Source organism: Castor canadensis, chromosome 3, assembly GCF_047511655.1.
Source record: "Castor canadensis chromosome 3, mCasCan1.hap1v2, whole genome shotgun sequence".
NCBI classification, from domain to species: domain Eukaryota; kingdom Metazoa; phylum Chordata; class Mammalia; order Rodentia; family Castoridae; genus Castor; species Castor canadensis.
In genome coordinates, this window is record NC_133388.1 from 184422394 (window position 1) to 184443845 (window position 21452).

At 39.5% G+C, this 21452-nt stretch overlaps 1 pseudogene; it reads right to left on the reverse strand.

Moving 5' to 3' along the window:
* Positions 1–18038: 18038 nt before the first annotated feature.
* LOC109693355 (small ribosomal subunit protein bS18m pseudogene) lies at positions 18039–20845 on the reverse strand (annotated as a pseudogene).
* Positions 20846–21452: the final 607 nt, after the last annotated feature.

Genomic DNA, 21452 nt, shown 5'->3' on the forward strand with positions numbered 1-21452 from the left:
AAGATATGAGCCTGTAATGATAAGAGTGAAAGTAAAAACATTCTAACTTTTACAGATTGAGAGAAGTCGACTGGTTAAAAAGGGGGGAAGAAAACATCACAACTAAACTGAAGATGATGGCTGGAGGAATGGTTCAAGTGGTGGAGCACCGGCCTAGCAAGTGTGAGACCCTGAGTTCAAACTTCAGTATTGTAAAAAAAAAAAATGGTTAGACTAGAGATGAACTGTTTAAGCCCCTAGCTCATGACCTGGTGTCACCTGGCTTAGGAAGGCTCAGCAAAACCCTGAGGCAAGAGCTTTTACCTCTGAGAAAACAGAGTGGGATGGTTTTAAAATCTCTCTTTATGACAGAAGAAATGGTGAGCTTGCACTGTCTTGTTCGTTTAGTATCAGAGGTCACCTTGCTATCTGGACAGGCTTTCCATCCTCTCTTTTCTCAAATGGAAAGCTTAAGACCAGAGTGTTACTTCACAGGAGCTATGTTGAAATAAACTTGGAAATAAACTTGTTCAAATAATGGAGGAAGCAAAAGAAATGTAGCATCCCCTAGCTAGGCTACTCCTTCATTATCATGGTCCCTGTCACCATGTTACTGTGGTTATGTTGCTGGATGCAAGAAATGGTGTAGTATGTATGTTTGTGTTGTTGTATGACTTCCCATGAACCCTGCAGCTGCAGGGACTTTTACTCCCAATTCATGTACGTGAACTCTAAGACTCAGAACCAGAATAATGTCCCTGACCTTATTCAAATCACTCATGGTTCCACTATTTATATTATTTCCAAATTATTTATTTAACTTATATTTGCTGCCTTTGACCCCTGAGTGCCAGGGACTCAGGTGGTAGGAGTAGCAAAGTGAAAAGATGCCACCTCCAGCAAGTGGAGAATCTAGTAAAACAAACCACCTTCTCTGGACAGCACAAAGCCTCTATTTTGGGTCATCATTCCCCAACTCTCATGGCGAGCAAAGTCTGATAAAGGAGAGTGGTTGGTCTTTTATGAGGATCCAACAAGAGAATATCTAGGAATTTGCTTTAAACACAAAAGTGCTATACAAATAATGGAGTGCTTTTGTCAGGCTAAATTGATGTCCTTTTCATCTTTCACCCCTTTCTTCAGGAGCTGCTTCAACATGGACATACAAAATTTGCATCTGTTTTCCCCCTGGTTTGGTCCCCAAGCTACAAGTGGAATGTCTTCACCTGGTCTCTGAGGTCCTTTCTGTTGGTTCCAATTCGTGGTTCCTGGCTTTATCCACCTTTGCCTTCCTCACCTGTGGGATTTCCATGTCCTGGCTTTCCCTGTGTGCCATGCAGTGCTAGTGTCTGAGTCCAGTTTTAATACTATAGTCCATATTTGGAGAGGAAAGAAAGGTAAGGAGCAGGTCAGAAAGGCTCCTGAGAGGGCTGAGCAAAATCTGGTTGTGGGAATGACCCAGGGAGAGAAAGGAAGGAGTTTTCAAAGTGCAGTGATTATAAGGAAGAGCCTTGCAGTCAATAAACCCTGACTTGATCCAATCCCTCTAATTTCAAGCATTGTGGCTTTGAGAAATAATTCACTACTTTCTGCCTTGTTTGGGAGAGAGGTAATAATAGCAAACCCTTTGAATCAACCTGTGATCGATTGTCACAGCAAAATAATTATCATTATATAGTATCTTAGCACTTAATTGAAATTTTGGGTAGCCATATGACTACTGAATGACTTATGATTCCCATCACCTTAGTGTTGGGTGTGCTCAGTTCACCAGTCCATATCCACTCTCCTCCTACCCTCTGCTGTCCTCTGAATCCTGGGGACCAACCTGAATGCATACATAAATGGGCTCCTGGCCATTTGGCTTCTAGAAATGCCAACAGAAGTGCAGTATTCCAGACTCACTCCTGTAGCTGACCACCTCTTGGATCCTTGTGCTCACTGGGGTCAGGCTGCTAGCTCTATAACAGCCCTCTCAGTCTCTGGATCCCCTGGACCTCTCTCTCTCTCTTTCCCTCAGACTGCAGAGCAGGGGCAGAAGAAAGTTGTTCTTACAAGCCCAGGTGTTGCTTCTGCCCTTGGATTTTCCTACATGCTGCTTATCTCATTGCAACCCAGACTGTCCTTCAGTGCTACAGATCTGAAGGTGACTTCACCTGCCAGGACCCTGGCTGATACCACCTCCTTCACTTTTCCCTAAATGCTGCCTGCCTCTGAGGAAGGGTCAGAGTTCAATTCTTACTACTGGCTGTAAGTATTGATTGGTAGGATGATTGGGAATAAAGTTTTAGTTAAAACAAATTATTCTGGGGAGGACAGGCCAGCCCTGGAGAAATAGAGGAATGTGTTACAGAGTGGGTTGAGCCCTAGTGATAGCAAACCATAGGGAAATAACCAGGGATGGGAAGTGGGAACCTCCATCAACTCTCTCACCTCCCAAAGCCAACCTACCACATCTTTCTCCCTGTCTGCATCCCCAGATTGTCCCACTTAGGACCCCTGAGAGTAGATTTGGGGACACACTGACTTATGTGTAGGTGGGGGAACTGCAGATGACTAGTGGAGAACAGAACAGATGTGCAACTTTATAGTAACTTACAGAAAGGAAATAAAACAACAAAGCTTAAACAAAGGAGGAACATTTTCTAAATCAGGGTATGTGATCAGAGTCAAACTTTTAATGGAGAGATTTCCAATTTTAGCTCAGAAATACAGACAGCTAGAGAGAATATTGTTCCCATCCTTACGATGAGAGAAAAGCTGGACAAGTTAAAAATTTATAACTATTCTTGGGCCCATCAAAGAACACAGACATGCATCTAACCTGGAATCTGGGAGAAATAGGCATTTACTGGGTAGAAACAAGACCCACACACTTGCTCATTTGCTAGCCCAGAGCAGATGCCAAATAAGCTATATAAAAAATATATGAATGTGCTTATGTATCTGTGACTCTACCTGGATAGACACACACATACACACATACAAATTCACTTGAACTAAGGATGTCATAAATGACGCCATGCAGAGTTCATTGCACAATGTGGATTTAATCATTCTCACTTAGTTATTTCCTACTTTTGTTTTAATTTTAATATTTTTACTTTTAAAAAATAAAATTACAGACTGTAAGACAATCATTTACTGCAGAGCCACAGATCAGATTTCAACAAATGCTAACCTATGCCACTGCCCATATTTCTGCCCTTTCTGTCTTGGATAAGATAGTCCAACACCTGCACTCAGCTGATTTCCAGAGACCCAGGACAATGTCCACCCCATCTTTGCTATCTGTGCCATCTCCCCATGACTGAAGAACCATATCCACATTCCCTCTGATGTAGCCATCCTTGTCTTTCCTCTCCAAATGGAATCCAGTGTTCTAGCAAAGTTCATTTTTGTTCACTGGGAGCTGGTGACTTACTGATTTTGTGTGTATGTTAAAAAAAAAAAAAAGACCAAGTCTCAGCCTCAGATTTGAAATAGAAATTGGCTTATAACCAGACAAACACAGTGAGTTCCTCATCACATGAAGGCCTTAGTATAAACAGCTCTGCTTTTTTAAAGCATTGATATGACTAACACATTTATTGTATGGTTATGTATTTGTCTTCCTAGTAACACTGTGAGCTGTGTGGTGTGAGCCCTGTGTTACAGACAAAAACTGACAGCTTATGGTTTGTCCAGTGCCTGGGGAGGGGTCATTCATATGAGTCATCTGTTAGATTCCAAAATCTGCCTCTTATTTTACAATACCTTGATTAGCTATCCACAGATCTTTCTGTATTTGTGGCCATACTCCAGATAACTGAGGTCAATCCCTGAATTAGTGAGGAAATATGAGACAGCTTTACTTAAATGGATGCTTCTTTGCAGAAAAGCCTTTAATTCTTGCATGTGACTTTTTAACATAGATAGATAGATGATAGATAGATAGATAAATAGATAGATAGATAGATAGATAGATAGATAGATAGATAGATAGATGATAGATGGATAGATGAAGGGGAAGGGTGCAACAGAAACTTTTTTACACTCTGTCTGAGACCAGTGCCTGCAAATGAGCACATGTGAGATGGTGAATTTGGGTGAATGTAAGATCTGGCTTTTGTAGAGGTTGACAGACAACTTTTCATAGCAATTGGGAACTTTATGCAGGAGCCAGAAAAGAGACCCTGGAGAAGAAACCAGCATCCTAACTCCATTCTCCTCTAAAGGTTAGAGGATTAATTGGTGACAGCCAGAAGAATCATTTGCATTACTGTACTACAGAGAGACACAGGTTTGAGTAGAAACTTAGAAAAACTGACAATCTTTTCAGTGGTTCAACACATTAAACCAGAAGATTAAACCTAGAGAGGGAGGAAGGTTGATATTAAGTGGTTAATTTCTTCTATTTCTTGTGAAGCCATTAAAGTAAAAGTGAGTGTAGTCTATGGCTGACTACATTCAGAACCACTGCTGTTCTTTCTGATCATGTCTTCACTGAGTCCCACTGCCTGCTTCAAGACTGCTGATTTCAAGGTACTTTGACGACAAAAATAAAAATCCCATTTACTTTCTGCAGAAGATGACTGTCTGCTCCCTTTGAGCTGGGCCAGAGGGAGCATTCAGAATACATTGCTGGAAGTAAATGGAATTTTTCAGCTATTTAAATTTCAATTCACCCCTGAAAACTCCATTTTATCAAAACTCCTGGTTAATACCATTTTCTGTGCTCAGACATTCTCCCCAAATGCACAGGCAGGAGATGCAGGAGCCCAGGGGAGACTGTTGCAGGGACAGAGTCCCTGAAAGAGGACTTGGGTACTAATACCCTCAGTGCTTGCTGCATAAAAAACAAAATTCAAAGTGGACTGACATTTATTTTGCATAATATAACAGGTGGGGGGTGGGCAGGACAGAGACCACTCTGTAAACTTGCCTTTTAGTAACTGTATGCTTTTGAGCAACTCATTACTCTCTCTGAGCCTTTTGGTTCAAATCTTTAAACAGAGGGCTCTTGTGAAGATTGGATTAGATTATTTCATGTGAAAATGCTGTCTAAAACAGAGTTACACTGATGAAATATGGCTGGAAATTATGTCTCTTGTAATTGGATGCCTGAGAATCCACAATCAAGCTTATGAAAAGCAAAATTCTAGAATAGTTCCCAAGAACTTTACCTCCTGCTATATACCCTCATCTTCTCCTGTGTGTGTGTAAGTTCTGAGAATGTGATTGGACAGTCACTCCCATGATCATGTTATGTTATATATAAGACTCCATCTTAACAGACTGCAGAGAGATTTTTCTGCTGTCTTTGGTGAAGTAAGCTGCAAGGGCATGGTGGAGGGCCTGAGGGTGGCTTCCAGGAACTGTGATTGACTGCAAGCTATTGTCTTAAAACTTCAAGAAACTAAATTATGTCAATAACCTGAATGATTGTGAATAAGACCTTAGGTTCAAGAAGAAAACACAGTCCTACTAATGTGAATTTAGCCATGTAAGTTTCTGAACAAAAAAACTCAGTTCCTCTGTGCCAGGTCTTCTAACCTGTGAAGACTATAATAGGTATATTTTTAACTGCTAAGTTTGTGGTAATTTGTTAGTATATTAAAGACCTCTGAATCCCATTGCTCCATAAAAGTAATGAAAAAAGTAGTGCGAATAGTCAAGAACCAACTTTTGTAGGACTCAGAAATTCACTAACAGCTTGCAATCAATCCAAGGAGCATTTATTCAAGAAAATATGACTTAATTTCAGTATGGCACAGCCTTATGGCACATTAACTTGATGTATCCCCATCACCCTCTCTCCAACTTTTCAATAACATTGAAAGTCGACAGCCTCACAACCATAGTAGCTGTGAAAACTAGCAGCTTAGTAGAGACTGAAGAGAATTAAATGGGTTTGGGGCTTCCCTGAAGCTTCATCTGCAGGGAGTGATTACTATTTGACCTGTCTGTCAGTGCTGAAAACCTCCACTTTCAAGAATTGTCTCTCTATGACCTAATCAGAGCTCACTCTTGGTTAAGAGGATGACCCACAGGGTGTTTGACAAATATGATCAGTGACAATTGTTTAATATCACAGAAGTTGATACCAGTTGAGGCTAACAAGAGGGTAATCAAAAATCTATATGGGAGTGAGATATCTACAGGGGCTTTTGTAAGGCTCCAATGTATTTATGGGAATCTAAAAGTCCATGTACATTTTTAGGAATGTGTATATGCCCAGGAAGGACCTGAGCAGGTTCTAATCTCTCATTTCTGGTTATTTTGAGACTATGTAGGCAGTAAGCTAAGACTAAGGTAGAGTTGTGAATGACTTGCCAGAGCACTGAAAACATAACTCAAGACCTACACGCATACAAGCACATACAGACAACTCAAGACATTTTAAGGAAATCTCTGTCCAAAAATTAACTTACAAACTATGCTAAGATAACTTGCTTTCTTACTAAACTAGCTATTTGACAAAGAATATAAACTTTACATAATTGGTCCAAGAAAGCCACTTAACAAACAATAGCACCAAAAGTCTGCAACCAAGACTAAGGAGTGGAGAAAATCTGATTTCCAGAGTTTACACACTATATCACACTTTATGTTATTTCCAATAACATAAAATACAACATTTATAAAGAAATAGGAATGTGTGCTACATATACATGGAAAAAAACAGTGAATAGCAATTGTCCCTAGCAAAGCCCATACAATGGACTTACTAAACAAAGACTTTAGATAAGTTGTCATAAATATATTCAAGGAACTAAAAGAAATTATATCTCAAGAATTAGAGGGGAATCTGAAAACAATGTACCACCAAACAGGCAATTAATATAAAGATAGAAAGTACTTAAAAGAAGAGCCAACTACAAATGGTAGAGTTGAGAAATACAATAACTAAGATGAAAATTAATTATAGTGACTCAACTGCAGATTTGAAGCAGCAAAAGAAAAAAATCAGTAATCTTGAAGACACATCAATTCATATTATTCGATATAAAGGACAAAAAGAAAAAGAATAAAAGAAAATAAACAGAACCCCAGAGACTTGTGGAAAACCATTCCATGAGGCCCACATTGTGCTAACAGCCAAACTTGGAAAAGATGTAACAACAAAAGAGAAAAATCCATATCTCATATGAACATAGATGAAAAATCCTCAAAAAGTACAAGCAAACTGAACCTACCAACACATTAAAAAGGTTCAGGTATAGTAAGGAAATGAGGTTAATTCTAGGAATATAAGGATAGTTCAATATACAAAAATCAATTAGTGTAATACATCAATAAAACACAGTTTAAAGGGTACACTGACAAAGACAACACTCTTTCATGCTAAAAATGCTGAGAACAGAAGGTAATTTTCTCAACTGACATGGGGCATTTGTAAAAAACCTACAACTCACATCTTAGCTAATGATGAAAGACCAAAAATTTTTCCTCTGCGATCAGGAATAAGACATGATGTTCTCTCTAGTGAATAGTATGCTGCAAGTTCTTGACAAAATAATTAAATAAGCAGAAGAAATAGAAAAAGTTCAGATTAAAAAGGAAAAAAATAAAATTATCTCTATTTGCATACAACATAATCTTAGTTATAGAAATTCTGAAGGAATTGACTAAAAATATTTTATTATATATAATTCATAATATTCATATATATAAATGAGTTCAGCAAGATTGCAAAACATAAAATAAGCATATAAAAATCAAATATTCATACATAAAATGAACTATCAGAAAATAAAATTAAGAAAAGGATTCCATTTATAATAGCATCAAAAAGACCAAAATACTTAAGATTAAAATTAACAAAAGAAGTACAATTTTGTACAGTGAAAATTATAAAACACCAGTGAAATAAATTAACAAAGACATAACTAAATGGAAAGATATCCCATGTTCATGGATTGTAAAACTTTATATTGTTAAGATGGCAATACTCTTCCGTTTAATCTGAAGATTTAACGCAATCCCTTTCAAAGCTCCAGCTGGCCTTTTTACAGAAATCAACACGGTTATCTTAAAATGTGTTTGGAAAATGCAAAGGGCCCAGAAAAGCCAAAATCATCTTGAAGTGAAAGAAAGTAGGAGAAGGACTCATTTCTGACTGCAAAACTCATAGCAAAGCTTACAGTAATGAAGACAATGAGGAACTAGCATAAGAATAGCCCTCTAGATCATTGGGATTGAGTTGAGACTCCAAAAACAAACAATAATATTAACTGATTTTTGACAAGAGTGGTAAGACCATTCATAGGGAAAGAACAGTGTTTTTAACAAATGATGGGGACCTAACTAGATATCTTTATGCAAAAGAATGAGATAAGGTTCCTACTTAGCACCATATGCAAAAATTAACTCAGAATCATTCATAAACCTAAACATGAGAGTTAAAACTAAACAACTCTTAGAAGATAAACAGGAATAAGTCTTCAAAGCCTTAGTTAAGGCAATGGGTTCTTAGGCATCACACCAAAAACATAAGAGAAGAAAAAGTAGATGAATTGCACTATCAACATTTAAAAATTTTGTGCTTCAACGGGCAATGGAGCATCATAATTCATAATAGCCAAAAGATGGAGACTCAAATGTTCATCAGCTAATGAATAGATAAACAAGATGTACTCTACCTATACAATGGGATTCTTATTCAGCCCTGAATTGTACACTTTGCAAAGATGTACTTTAAGGCATAACAATTATATCTCAGTAGAGCTGTTGTTAAAAAAGAAAAAGGAAACTGACCCAAAGCCCATTCCTGTAAGAGGTTTATCCTGTTCCTATCCACATTTATCCCTCATCGTTATCAGTTGTTTGCACTTAATGAGAACCTGGATAAGGAGGCAGTTGACTGCAGGTAAAAGAGGGGGAAAGTGAGAGTCCTGAAGAAGAAAACTCTATGCCTGACAACTTCACAATTTGTCTTAGGAAGTTAAAAAGCAGCTTCTGCCACTAGAGACCTAAACTGACAATGACAGAGCAGCCTCAGCAGCTCTGAGTGGCATTTATGTTTTCATCTGACCTTAGGAAATTTCCTGAGCACTCTATGTAAGGTCTACATAGCTTATTTGGGGTATTAAATGTCACTCCTGGCTTTATTCATTTTCAGGGGCTTTACATAGCTTGCAATGTGCTTCCTTTGTACCATACATGTCCCTTGTAATTTAATTCATTCTTGAATCTAGAGGGAGAAGAATTTCTGAGCCAATTTTACAGATGGGAAAACAGATCAGTCTCTTACCCAAGATCATTAGAAGCAATGTCTTATTTGAGCTGGGATCTTAGAACTCTGAGAACAAGCTTTCTCCACCATCTCTGCTTCTTGCCATTCTTCTCTGTTGCTATTGGAGGAATGCAGGATTATAGTCATGGTCCACTGGCATAGTGCTCCCCTAAATTCTGGTCCAAATTCTGAAGTGCAAGTCAGGTGGAACCAACTAAATCAGGAGTATCTCCCATGGAAAGGTCAGTTCTGAGGATGGGTCTTTGATATTTACTGATTAAATAAATCACTCCACAACTCAGTGACTTAAAGCGACAAACACTTATTTCTCATCTACAGATCTGAGTGTCAGCAGCAACTGGCTGGGCTTGGGTGGGGTTCAGACTCCAGTCTTCAGACTCCAGTCTACAGAGTGGTGCATATCTGTGCTCCAGGCTTCCATATTCTCCTGGGGATAAATGATGCCCAAGGTGTGCTCTTTTCGTGAAGGATCATGGGGAAGCAAGACTCAACCAAAACAGTGAAAGCACATTAATCCTCTTAGCATCTTTGCTCACACTCTTTTGACTAAAGGTAAATGGGGTAGGGAGATATACTTAGCGCACAATAGCGTACTGCAAGGTCTCTGGGAAGAGGGAAGGAGTGTAAATTTTTTAAAAATTAAATCTTTCAGCCACTCAGAGCAAGAATTTATAATCTTTTGATTTTATAAGACTATAGGGCAAAGACTGGTGAACTGTGGGCTCAAAGGCTAAATCCAGTCCCTATCTGTTTTTGCAAACAATGTTTTGTTGAAGTCGTGCTCTTGTACTAGCATACTGTTTGCCTGTTTTCATGCTAAAAAGGCAAAGTTTCGACACAGACTGATCATATCTCAGATGAAGCCTAAAATATTTACTATCTGTCCCTTTCCAAAAAGTTTTCTCATTCCTGATCTAGGCTATATGATCATTCGTGAGGCATTTCAAAGTAAAATAAACAAACAAATTATAACATACTCATTTTTTTCTGAGTATCTACTATGCCCCTAAATTTTTCTTAGACAAAGCAGTAAAGCATACACTTACTTTGTCATTGTGTGACATTGGACAAGTTATGTGAACTCTTTGAGCCTCGGTGTCTTCATGTCTAGAATATAAATAATACCAAAAATAACAACAGTAATAATAATGATGATGATATCTGCTTCATTGAGTTTCCATGGAGACTGAATAAGGTAATATGTGCTACTGTGTATTGAATTTTTTTTCTCCAGAAAATAGATATTGAAGCCTTAACCCCTCAGTGTCTCAGAATGCAAACTTATTTGAAAATAGTGTTATTACAGATTTAATTATTTAAGATGAGGTCACACTAGAGTAGGACAGGTCCTCCTAAGAAGATGGCCATATGAAAACATAGACACACAAGGAGAATGCTATTTGACAATGGGAGCAGAGATTGGAGAGGTGCTGCCACAAACCAAGGAGTACCTGGGTCTGCCAGGAGTTACAAAGAGGCAAGGAAGGATCCTCCCTTGGAGGCCTCTAAGAAAGTAAGGCCTGATCAGTACCTTGACTTTCGGCTTCTAATCTTCAAAACTGTGAGAGAATAAATTTCTGTTGCTTTAAGCCGCCCAGTTTGTGAAATTCTGTTATGACAGCCTTAGGAAACTAAAACACACATGAGACTTAGACTACTATCTGGCATGTGATAACTTCATAATTAGTCAACAAATTTTGTCTTGTTTTTGCTTGGCTTTATGATAATTTTATAAGGCAGGTTTGTTAACCTGTTCTGGCTGCCATAACAATATACGATAGATAGGCATCGTCAAGAACAGAAATTAATCTCTCACAGCTCTGGAGGCTTGGAGTCCAAGATCAAGGTGCCAGTATGGTTGGGTTCTGGTGAGGGCACTCTTTTTGGCTTGAAGATGGTTGCCTGTTACTATGTCTTCATATGGCAAGGAGAGAGGGGTGGGGAGAGAGAGAGAGAGAGAGAGAGAGAGGAGAGAGAGAAATTGTTATAGGGGCAATAATCTCATCATGAGAACTGACCCTCATGAGCTCATTCTCCATAATCATGTCACAAAACCCCCACCTGTAAATACAATCACATAGAAGTTTGTAGAGACACATTTCATTCCAAAGCAATTATTATTTTTCTTATTTTATAGGTAACAAAGCTGAGTCTCAGGGAGATTAATACATAAGAAAATATCTAATATTGGAAGGAAACGATTCCTGCAGTCATGAGAATTCCTCGTGGGCATTTTCATACACGGCCCCACATGCTCCCAGTGGTAGTGATGTTATAGGCTCTGGAATCAGGGCGCCTAAGCTTAAGTCCACACTCTGCCATTCACTATCCCTGCAACATTGGAGTCTCAATGGCCTTACCTGAAAAGTGGAAGATCCCTAACCTTATGGAGTAGCTACGAGCATTAACAAAATACATATAAAGAGGGACTTAGAATACCTAGCACAAAGCAAATATCAAATAAAAGATAAAACTTCAGAGCTGAATATACAAAGATGCTCAATTTATATGCAACTGTTGGGACAGATTTAGGCAACTTCAGTATCCAATCATAAGTGAGATAAACCATGATACATTCATTTTAAGAAATGCTATTTAAGCATAAAAGAGAGCATTTAGTCAGCTTTGTAGTACCATAAAAAATATTTGAGACAAATTAACTTAAGGAAAAGAAAGTCTACTTTTGGCTCATGGATACAGAGGTTCAGTCCATGGTCAGTAGGCCTTGGGCAACTTGGGGCCTGTAGTGAGAAAATGCATCATGGTGGGAGCATGTGGCAGAGGAGGCCTCTAACCTCATAGGGCCAGGGAGCAAAAGAGAGATAGGGAGTTGCCAGGGTTCCAATATCCAACATTCTCTTTGTGTGCATGCCCCAATGACCTGCCCTCCTTCCCCTAGGCCCCACCTACTAAGTACTTCATCACCTCACAGTAGCACCATGGTCTGGGGATCAAGCCTTTAACACATGGGCCTTTTGGAGAACATTTGAGATTCGAAGTACAACACAGAGTAAGATTAATATATGCTGTCTACTTGAGTTTCTTTTCTGTGGCTGACTACTACATGACTTCAGACAAGGAATTTAACATCTTGGGGACTCAGTTACCCCATTTGAAAAATAGAAATTAAAGCAGTACCTGTTTCACAAAGTTGTCAGGAGGATTTGATAATAGAGTCCATGCTTAAAATATTCCCAGGCACATAGCAAATACTATGATACACAGCCATTATTATATTATAATTCCATTTATTTGGAAGGAAGGAAGGCTAATTAGCTAATTTTCAGAGATATAAAAATCTGCTTCTAATTGTTCTCTCTGGGGAAGGAGGATGGGAGGTAAAAGGGAAAAGAGCTTCTAATTTCACTTTACCCTTTCATTCCACTGGAAATAAACCAAGCCCCAAATCATCAACTGTCTTTTGTCTTTCTCTCTTTTTCACATAAGGGAAGAGTAGCCCATATGGGGGCTGAGCACTTTCTTCTACTGCCATTCATGCGTCCTTTCAGCAGATGTTTGGGTATAGCTGCTAAGAGATCTCATACTAGTTGGGACATAATGGAATCCTTGTCCCCATGACCCAGCAATGTCAGGGTCAACCTTGGCCCTCTGGGTACCTCCAAGATGCTGAGTCAGAATGACTATATTTGGTTAATCTCTGTCCAGCAGTTCAGGTCAGTAAATATTTTAACTCTCAACTCCTGGTACCAGGCATTGAACTCAGAGCTGAGCACCTATTGTATCCAACTCTAAACAGCTCTTCAAGGTAATTATTCTCATTTTCCAAGAGCGGAAACAAAGGTTACTTATTACACAACTTGCCCAAGAACACAGAGCTTGTAAGACAAATCTGTCTGGTTACACAGCCGTGTTCCTATCCTGGGTGTCTTTGTTTTCACTGGGTCACATTACTTCTCTTATACTGTTTGTATGCTTTACTTAAAAAACTTATTATCAGAAAGTTTCTTCTGTCCATTTTGTAGTTCTGGCTTGTCTCAACTGGCTTAACAGTTTTAAGAGAAGAACAGAGTTACCAATTCTGTGAATAATTAACACATTGAGTTTGATCTTTGGCCTAAGATTGACCACTGAACTTGATTATTTGCCCTGAACAAAAAGACAAGGAAAAGTTCTCTATATAGGCATTTTTCTAAGCATGAATAAGCAAAAAACCAAAAGAATCATTCTAAACACCTCTGTCCCTCCTCTGGCAGGTGACATCCTCTACCCAAGGTAACAAGGCTTGGAGACAATTTCTTTGAATCCAAGGAGATTGGAGTGGTTTTGGAAATTAAACAGTCTCAGCTATTAATCATTATATGCTGTGTGACCTTGGCCAAAGTTACCTAATTCCTTCCCTCAGCTTCTTCCTCATTTCAAAATAAAAGAAATTGTGTTTCAGGCACTAAGATAACGTTCTGCAGTAATTTCAACATTTTCAGCAGTTATCAACCAATTGAAATGTGGTACACAGTAGGGTTCTGAAGGCCCTAGCTCTGCAGACATGCACTGGTCAGTTGGATTGAGGGAATATTCACAGGGTTCACAGGGAAAAGGGCAAATAGCTAGTGAGATAGGGTACTATGTGGATAAGAGATGGGTTTCAGTGAGGCAGCTATTTACTAGGTAAGATGGAAGTACAGCAGTGGATTAACCACAAGTACAGCTGTACAAGCAATGACAGGCTAAATATGGATGCTTTGCAAGTGAGTTTGCAATTTTAGGGGACCTCACTCTATGCTTAGGATTGTGACTGTCTTGATGTCTATTCATGTGTGGGGAGTTTATCCCTGGACTGGTGGTATCAGGAAGTGTAGAGCCTTTACAACATGGGATCTAACGAGAAGTCCCTAGGTAAAATTGGAGCACATTTTCCGAAAGGATTGTGTGGCGTCACTCACTCTGTGGCTTTTTATTTCAAATGTGCTGTCTTCCTTGCATGCGTGATGTGACACAGCCAAGGGGGTCCTCATCAGAGCTGAGACAATGCCATTGCCATGTACTTGAACCTCTGTGTTAATTACATCTGTCTCTGTGAGAATAAAAGATAGCTGTGTAAAGCAACTTAAGGTAGGAAGAATTTATTTTGGCTCACAGTTTCAGAGGTTTAAGGACATGCTGCTTCTGTTGATTCTGGGCCATGGTAAAGCAGAGTATCATAGCATAAGGGCAAGGTGATGGTGACCATCACCTTGTGGTGGTCAGGATGCAGAGAAACAGGAAGGGGCTGGGGACGAGATGTGTCTTTCCAGGGCACCCTGCCAGTGGCCTATTCCCTCCAACTAGGCCCCACCTCCTGCTTTCTAACACCTCCCCAAATGCCATCTGTTATGAATCCATAAATGGATTTGATGAAGTCAAAGCCCTCATGACCCAATCACTTCTCCAAAGCCCCACTTGCCAAATACTGTTGCATTGGAAGACTTCAACATACGAGTTTTTTAGTAAGACACTTCATATCCAAACTGTAACAACCTCCAAAACTAAACTATCTATGAGCTAAATAAATCTCTCTTCATTATATAGTTAACCTACCTCAGGTATTTCATCATAGTAATGAAACATGGACTCATGCAGACTGCTATAATAAATTACCATATACTGGGCAGCTTACAAAAAAAGTTATTTCTCACAGTTCTGAAGGTTCAAGTTCAAGAGACATTGACACGTCAGGTTCTGGTGAGGGCTTTCTTCTGGATTATAGATTGTCTAGTTTTAGTTGTATCCTTACATAGGGGAAGGAGGCCAGAGTCTTCTGGGGTTCCTTTTATAAATATGCTAATCCCATTCATGAGGGCTACACCCTCATGACCTAACTACATCCCTGCAAAGGCCCCCATCTACTAATACTATCCCAGTGGCAGTTACGATTTTATCATATGGATTTTGAGGGAACAAAAGCATTTAATTTGTCACCATGGCTACCCTCTTTTTCTTACCAGAGTCCTCATAATCTTCAAAAGTACTCTGTCAACCCATTTTCAGACAAGGAAACTGCAACTCCAAAAGTGACAATGGCTAGTAAGTGGTGGACAAATGATTCAGATTCAGACAACAACGGGACAGCCAGACATTTAACCACAATGTGAGAGAGAGAAGGAAATTCCTGTGAAATAGTTGAGAACATGGATGGGAAAGCATGACAAAGAATTCAGGGCTATAGGACAATTCAAATGAAAAATAAGAAGGCTGCTAAACATGCTGGGTCCCTGCACAAGGATGGCATTCAAAACATTTGTCCCACTTGAGCTTTATAAATGAAATAAAATGTTAACAAAAGATGACTTGGTACAAAGGGCAGACAGACATTCTTTTCGTTGTTTATTCAAGTAAGCTTGATATTATTAACCTCCTTTCACTAGGCCTCACCTCTTAAAGGTTCCACTACTTCCTCATAGCAACATGGGCTGGGAACTAACCTTCAATGCATGGGCTTTTGGAAGACATTAAAAATCCAATCTATAGAAGAGTCGAAGCTCTCTGCCATGCTTCAGTTGGGTGGTTCTTTCTTGCCTTCATCAATCCATTTTTGAAAATAATAGGTACCACTAAAGAAGTTCCAAATAAAAAAGTTTAGAAAGGGTTAGATGTAGTGGTGCAGCCTGCAATCCCAGTATTTGGGAGGTAGAGGCAGAGGGACTGTGAGTTTGAATCTAACCTGGGCCAAAAAGTGAATTCCAGGGCAGCCTAAGCTACACAGAGAGACCCTGTCTCAAAAACCAAAAATAAATAAGCAAATTAATATATATATATGTAAATTTATATATAAAACAATTAATAATCCTTTGTAAGCAAAATACCTGAGAAAATCAACTTAAAAAGAGGAAAGATGTGTTTTGGGTCACAGTTTCAGAAGCTCAGTCTATTATCAGTTGACCATTTTGCTTGTGAAGAGGCAGCATATCATGGCAGGGACGACATAGTGAAAAAACCTGCTCAATTCATGGTGACCAGGAAGCAAAGAGAAAGAAAGAAGGGCCAAGGTCCCAAAATCCCCTTCAAGGGCATGACCCTACTGACCTAACTTCCTTCTACTAGGCCGTACATCCTAAAGATTCCACTGCCTCACCATAGCACCACAGGCCAGAGACCTAAACTTCCACACATGGACTTTTAGAAGACATTCAAGATCCAAACTATAGCAGGGTCCAGGCTCTCTGAGTTGGGCCATTTCTCTCACCCTCATTAGAGTAATATGTTCCTCAGAAGAAGCTCCAAGTTGAATGTTCTACTTCTCCTACTTTCAGAAGCAAGGCAGGAGGCTGAAGCCTTTGGAGTTATGTGATTGGAGAAGCGTTCACAAGTGAGGATTGGAGAAATTGCTAGAAGTAATTGTGACTCATGTGGAGCACTGGGCCAGGCGTCAGATAACTGGGAATTGAATCCTGCTTGGTAGCTTTCAGAACTCAGTGACCCAATGCAAGTCCCAACTTCATCGGTAACATGGGAATCACAGTGGTATCTTCTCAGGCTATGCTGATGATTAATGGAGTCCCACTCACATACTCCAAGCATGGGAGTGAGTATAGTACACGCTTGATAACATTTTATTCCCTCTTCCCTGAGGCACAATTTCCATACCTATTCACACCTAACAGAAAGGTTGCAAAATCAAATGTGAAAACTATTGAAACGTAATTTAGAAAGCATCATTTTACAAATAAGTGCTGTCTACTGTCACAGACAAACCAGATGGCCCAAATGTGCTCTTCCCCTAACCACATCCTACAGTTGAATGCGTCATATTGTCTTTATTACTCACAAGTCACTTCTATCTCTTTAATCTGACTTTTCCAATAAGCATACAATTATTGAAGCAGTATCTATTTCTCTGAATGGTGTTTTCCTAACCCAGCGGTGGGCACATACCATGTTATTTGGTGAACATTTGTGGTTGTGATCACTCATTCCCTTCATTCTTGGTCCCCCAAAATTCCCCTTCTGCCCAACATCAACTTATTCTCCCTTGAGCTAACTTCTTCCCTATCACTTACTTTCTTAAGCCAAAAATCATCTCTGACTCTTCAATTTCCTTCAATCCGGGACCCTCCTACTGTACCATAATTCATTTCCAAGTCTACCTAGAAAATGTGCTTTAAATCTGCCTGCTTTATTTCCTTGCTACTTTCCTAAACCAAGATATCATTGTCAATTGTAGAGCTAATTGTAAAGCCCCTTGTTTCCATGTTTATTCCCCTGGAGGCGTTGGTGGTATAGTGGTCAGCATAGCTGCCTTCCATTTTTATTCCCCCCTTCCCAAATAAATCCACCCCAAATACAGGACCTTAGAGTGAGCTTTTAAAATCACAAATCAGATCAAGTTGTGCCCCCTGTTTACAACCTTTCAATGGCTTCCCATTTCACTTACAATGAGATTCAAACTCATTACCACAGGAATCCAAAGACCAATGTGATATGGCCTCCTGCTGCATTCATTTACCAAGGAATGGGTATTGAATATGTGACAAGGGTAGGAGATTTAAAAGCAAAACAAACAAATGGAAATCCCTGTTCTTCTGGAGGTAATCTTTCAGTACAGTCTTTTCCTATCTCTTTAACCTTGACCTACAGCAATACAGTTTACTTCCTGTCCATGTACACACAATGATATTTACCAAGTTGGGGAGAGAACCTTGCCTGACTACATATCATAAAGTAGCAACAAAAGTTTTATCCGGCCTGAGTGTTGCTATGATAATGATGATATACTGATACTTTCTTACACAATTTCATTACAAAGAAAAATCTGGTCACAGTGACTTAAATCGATTGCTTTTTTTTTAACTATAAAATAAGTTTATTGATAGTAACCTCATATAATTTATTCCTGAAATTTGATGTTATAAACTTTAGGGTCTTTGAGACATGCAGGATTCTTTTGTGTAACTGGCATAAACCTCATTTTTTGAGCTGTCTTAGCTGCCTTTGTTATTTCTATTTCTTCCCACAAAGACCTGTGATATTCCTTCCATAAATGCATCCAGTAAATGCAGAAATATACTGGGACAAGAGTTGCATATTCTTATAGTCTACACGTTTCCCACACAAGGTACATTTTTTAAGCAGTTCCTTATAAGGATTTTCCATTGGAATGGACTTTTTCTATTGTGAACAATCTGTTTTCCATAGCACTGCAAGAGTTCCACCATCTGGGAGGCAGACAGTAGCCTCCCAGTGTGTCAACTTCTTCCTCCCTAGGCCACTGCAAACAGCAACCATAGCTGTCACAGTTCCTCATTCTGCCCATTCTATAAATTGATTTCTTGACCCTACAGAACAAACTGAGTGCTCCACAGTCTCATCAGGTCTCTGCTACTATGACCAAAAGAAAGCCACCTAACTTGTAAGTTTTGTCATCTTTCAAATAGAGGTCTTCACAACTAGGTGAGTTCCTTTATTGGAATGCACAGTAACAAAGCCTGGAGTGAGGAAGAATCTTAACACAAGTCCATCCTGTGGTCATGCCACATGGTCTATGCTATCCTCTCCCATACCCACTTCATTTGAAATTCTTGAACACATCATCCCAGGACACTTGAATTTCACCTTTCTGGGGCTCCTTTCCCCCCAGAACATTACATGGGTTCCAATTTCATCGTTTAAATCTTAGTTTAAATGTCATTTTTATGATGAAGCCTACCTCTCCTGGATGACTATCTAGTAACTATATTTAAAGCCACTTTTAATTTGCTGCCAAGTATACCTGATATTTTCTTGTTGACTCATTTTCAGACTGTTCCCTCACTAAAGTAGAAAGCTTATATGAAAATGGGAGCATTTCATGTACTGTTCACAGCTCTGGTCCTAACACTTAAAGTCATGCCTGATAAAAAGTAAGTTCTCAAGAAATATTCACTGAATAAATAAGCAGTCTAGAAGCATGCTTGTAGAGACAGCCAGCATGCAGATGTAATCAAACCAAAAGAATTTCCCCTAAAGTAGGCAGAGGGCTTGGAGTTAGAAGTTGTGGATTCTAGGACCATCTCCTCCCTTCCTAGTTCCCTGTTACAGGCTCACTTGTGGTCCTCAAAGTCAAATGTTGAAGTCTTGATGCTCAGTTTCACAGAATGTGACTGTATTTGGACATAGGGTCTTAAAAAAGTAACTAAGGTTAGGTGGAATTGTTAAGGAGGGCTCTAATCCAATAGGACTGGTGTTATACAAGAGGGAATTTAGACAGACACGTATACAGGATAGGCCACATGAAGAAGGCGGAGAATACAGCCATCTGCAAGTCAAGGAAAGAGTCCTTAAAAGAACCAATGGTGCAGGCACCTTCATCTTGGACTTCCATCCTCTGGTACTATGAGAATAAACTTCTGCTGTCTAAACCACCTGGTTGTCGTGCTTTACTACAACAGTCCCAGCAGACAATGGGTGAATCATGTGAATCATGAAGCATTGCTCTCTCTTTTTCTCTCTCTCATTTTTTTATTTGTAACATGAAGATAGCACTTCACTCAGAAATCAGTTGTGAAAAAGCAAAAACACAAATCCAGGCATAAAATGGAATATTACCAAAAATTTATTTCACACACACACACACACACACACACACACACACACAAATTGTTGGGGCTGGCAGAGTGGCTCAAGTGGTAGAGTACCTGCTTAACAAGCCTGAAGCTCAGAGTTCAAAGAGAGAAAAAAAAAAATTGTTACTCCTGCAGGGCACCAGTGGCTCACACCTATAATCCTAGCTACTTGGGAGGCTGAGATTGGGAAGATCTCAATTCAAGGCCAGCTCAGGAAAATAGTTTATAAGACCCCACCTCTAAAATAGACAGAGCAAAATGAACTGGAGATGTGGCTCAAGTGGTAAAGTATCTGCCTTGCAAGCATGAATTCAAACCTCAGCGCCCCCATGCATGAAGCTGTTACTCCTAAACCAAAAATAGATACAGTTTTTGAAGGGTTTATTAAAATCTGCAAAATCAGGTTGAGCAATACCAGAAGTTCACACTGTCCTCACTGTCTTGATAATCCTAAGAGCTGGACAACAGTAGCTGGAGAAAGGACAGATGAGAGCTTCAATTCATGCACTCAAAAGGGCAAGAATGGGTAAAAATGACTATGGGTAGTCATTTTTCCCAAGGCAATTGAACTCTATTGCAAACCCCCAGACTTCCAAGGTAGAAGAAAATTTTGACAATATTTCTTCACTCTTTCTCCATCTTAGCCTGAGCTAAGGTTTTGGAAAAGTCTCTGCATCTTCCAGCTCTGCAATTTCTCATCTTACTTGTAGGACACCTTCCCAACATCCTTTGTCAAGACAGGACACCCTGTACCCAGGATTTGGTCTCTGCATTCCCATGAAGCCTTGTTACATCCCCCGTGGCCCTACCAAGATGTTCTGTTGCAAGGCCACACTCCCTCCATACCCATGGACTCTGTCTGTCCCCAGCAGAGAGCCCTTCTCTCCTTCCAGCTTGAGCTTCTCAGGGCTTCTTCTCACTCTTGATGGCTCCAGACCCTGTAGTGAGTCTGGGCTCCTGCAGAAGACAAGAAGAGCACTTGATAACAATTTCACCAATGTGCACCATTCCTTTGAACAAACTTTTACTTTTCACTGCCCGTCACATCCTTGCACAGAGAGTCCTGATGCCTCTGTTGACTATTAGTGACCATTTCAGCCACTTGCAAATAAATCGGAAAAGATGGAACATCTAAAACAGTTGTCAGATCCTTGCAATGAGCTCTGCACGTTAAGATTAGCAGATTTAAGAAATAACAATATAGGATGCAATGTCTAGGATGTACTTAAACTAAAAAAAAAAAAAAACCTTGTAGCTTATTTGAAATTCAGGTTTTACTGAGTTTCCTGTATTTTGGCTGGCCACATTAACTTAATTCCATAAGGAAGTTTCTTAGGCCAGTGCTTCTCAAACTTGGGCTCATTGGAACCCTCTGGGGGATTTGTGAACTCCTGCCTGGGTGCCATCCTCCAGTTTGTCCAGGGAAAGCCCAAGAACTAACTTCTCTAACAAATTCTCAGGTGATATTGAGATAGCTGGTTCAGGAGCCAAATGGTGAGAACAATTGTCTTAGGAAACAAAGCATTAATTTCATATGAGCTATGTGCTTCTATAATGCTGACTGCAACATAGACTTAAATACCCCATACTTCTTAGAGTTTTCTGTAGGACTAAGGAGTTTACAAACAGAAACAACTTACCCTAGGGCCTTGAACTTGTCTGTGCTACATAAGGGTGAATGTTTTTGTTATCATTGTTGC